Raw genomic sequence first — 3,514 nt, 5'->3', positions numbered from 1 at the left:
TCAACCGGCACTTTGGTAAACAATGAAGTTACATCAAAACTTACTAATCTATGTCTAGACGTAAGGTTAACTTTTTGTAATTTTTCGCAAAGATCAACAGAATTTTTTATATGAGAGGTTGAAATAGATCCTGAGATCGGGGAAAGTAATTTGACAAAATATTTGGATAATTTATAGTTAGTAGAACCTGTAGCACTGATAATTGGTCTGATTGGATATCCTGTTTTATGGGTTTTAATTAAACCATATAAATGGACGCCATGCGTAACTTTTGCCTAGTTTTCCCCTTCCTATCTTATCTCTTAAAGGACTTTCAAAACTCCCTGGTGAAAGCCATTCTACTAGACTCCGACGAAAATTTCTGCATTGTTGTTTAGAGGAACATGTGATCCCCAAAACGTTACTCCCAGCTCGACTAAGAAAGGATATTGACCACCCATCTAGTGATTTTAGTGTTCTATCCCTGAAGAAACATCTGGAAACTACAAGAAGGTCAGAACAACAATTATTCAAGCAGTTACGCAAGACTAAATTATATTTTATGCGGGATGTTCCTCTTGACTGGAGAACACCCGTATTGAACGTGATCTACTCCCGACTTAGAGAGAAATTACAAGTTTTAAGTGTTCATTTGGAAAATAAATTGAATAGACTAATACAGGCTAGTGATTGGAACAAGAATTTTCAAGAAAATTGTGTTATAAATTTGTCTGATAAACATGTATCAAGTGAAGTAAAAAAGGCCTTGGGGTATGGTTTATCATTCGCAGTAAATAAAAAACCTAATAGTGTAGATATTGCCTCTTCCTTTGCAAAATTGGAAGAAACTAAGAAAATTCCCCAGTGTAACATCGACATTGCTAAAGGGCTTATTTATTCGGTGATGGGATATGCAAACACCTGCAATTTCCCTAACAGTTTTTAACAGCCTTAAAATTGTTGGAAAATGACTGTGAATTACATATTACAAAAGCAGACAAAGCTAATGTATTAGTTATTATGAACAAAACAACTTATTTAGAAAAGATGTATGTACATTTATCTGATGTTTCCACTTACATAAAATTAAGAGTTAATCCCTTAGACGATGTCATCAAAGATTTTAATAAAAACTTAAAATCTATCTTAAAACAAGAAAAATCCTTAATTAATGCCTTTATCTCAACTGGTCCGTCTTTGCCTTATTTATGTGGTTTAATTAAAACCCATAAAACAGGATATCCAATCAGACCAATTATCAGTGCTACAGGTTCTATTAACTATAAATTATCCAAATTTTTAGTCAAATTACTTTCCCCGATCTTAAGATCTATTTCAACCTCTCATATAAAAAATTCTGTTGATCTTTGCGAAAAATTACAAAAAGTTAACCTTACGTCTAGACATAGATTAGTAAGTTTTGATGTAACTTCATTGTTTACCAAAGTGCCGGTTGATGACTTATTGGATTTCTTGTCGGGTATTTTAGATACTTATGATTTAACTTTACCAATCCATACTATTATTGAGCTCATTTGTTTGTGCATTAAAAAGTGTAAATTTAGTTTTAATGGAGATTTCTATGAACAAGTTTTTGGTATGGCTATGGGTAATCCTTTGTCCCCACTTTTATCCAACATATATATGGAATTTTTTTGAATCTAGATTAATTCCTTCAGTGTGGTCTTCCCAAATTGTGTGGTATTGATATGTTGATGATGTTCTAGGTATTTTAAAAGAAAATTTTAATCTTGAGGGCTTTGTTTCAATCATTAATTCATTAGTACCATCAATAAAATTCACTATAGAAAATGAAGAAAATAACCTTACCCGATTTTTAGACGTTTTAATAGTTAGAGAAACAGATAAATTTAAGTTTTCCATATATAGAAAGCCTTCAAATAATTTTTCATATGTACATTTTTACTCCGGTCACTCTAAAAATATAAAGCATTAAGTTTTTTCCTCCATGTATCTTAGGGCATTGAGAATTTGTAGCCCAGATTACATTGAGGAGGAGTTCACTAAAATAGAAAAAAATGCAACAGATCTTTGTTATCCCAAATATTTCTTAGAAAAATGTATGAATAAGGCTAAGAAAACATTTTATAGTGTCCAATTAGAGAGAAAGGAAACAATTAATAAAATGCTTTGTTTGCCATTTCATGTTTGTTTTTTAGATGTTATACCCTTTTGAAAAAACTAGACATTGCTGAAGTGTTTAAATATAATTGTACATTAAAAAACATGTTAATTAAGAATAGTTCTGGAAATGAAAATAATGTAATATATAGCATTCCTTGTTCAGAGTGTAACCTATTTTATGTTGGCCAAACAACAAAAAGCATACCAGTCAGATTAAAACAGCATCAGGTGGCTGTCTCCAGGGGTTCTCTTAATATTACCTTGGCCTCCACTGATTAGGGTCAAGTAACAGAATTGGTTGGTCAAAGACAGAAAAAGTAATCCATGTAAATGACTATTTCCAAAGGAATATTGTTGAATCATTTTTAATCTCCTGTACTCAAGGTAGAAATTTGAATCTAAGCGCAGGTCTGTTTTCCGTTAATCAGTATTATCCTTTTATCTAAAATCTGACTTCTCCGGAATTATTAAGAAACTGACAGCTGTTGGATCCCCTTCTCCAGTATAAATACGATGTCTTTGTATATGTATTCTCATTGCTGAGTTTGATAATGTCCTGAGTGGATGAAAGTACTAACTCCAATCAAGTCTTTTTCATTTCTCCTTTCGTGGCTCTAATACATCTTATATTCATCACGTGTCAGCTTTCGTGATTTCTACACACACACACACACACACACAAACACACACACACACTTATATATATATATATATATATATATATATATATATATATATATATATATATATATATATATATATATATATATATATATATATATATATATATATATATTATATATATATAATATATATATATATATATATATATATATATGATAAATTTTGCACATTTTTACGTGTTTTTCATATTCAAATAAGCCATATATATTTTTGATATATTAGTGTCTGGATTCTCTTAACGACCTCGGGATCAGAGCCCCAGGCGAAATCACACAAAGACAAGAGCTTGGCTCCGGCCGGGAATCGAACCCTGGTCGGCAAGATTATATAGACAGTGACTAACCCACTTGGCCACGAAGAAAGATAAAAGTCAATGACAATTCTACTGTACTTATACCTGTCGAATTCAGGTATTTTGTACTTAGAATTGAAATCAACCCATCTTCACCATCGTAGCTAATTGGTAGTTTGTTACTTGGCATTCAATTAATGATAAATTTTGCACATTTTTACGTGTTTTTCATATTCAAATAAGCCATATATATTTTTGATATATTAATGTCTGGATTCTCTTAACGACCTCGGATCAGAGCCCCAGGCGAAATCACACAAAGACAAGAGCTTGGCTCCGGCCGGGAATCGAACCCTGGTCGGCAAGCTTATATAGACAGTGACTAACCCACTTGGCAACGAAGAAAGATAAAAG

The sequence above is a fragment of the Palaemon carinicauda genome, chromosome 2 (assembly GCF_036898095.1).
Source record: "Palaemon carinicauda isolate YSFRI2023 chromosome 2, ASM3689809v2, whole genome shotgun sequence".
Classification (NCBI taxonomy): Eukaryota; Metazoa; Arthropoda; class Malacostraca; order Decapoda; family Palaemonidae; genus Palaemon; species Palaemon carinicauda.
The sequence above is the reverse complement of the archived record's forward strand: the minus strand, read 5'-3'. Positions refer to the sequence as shown.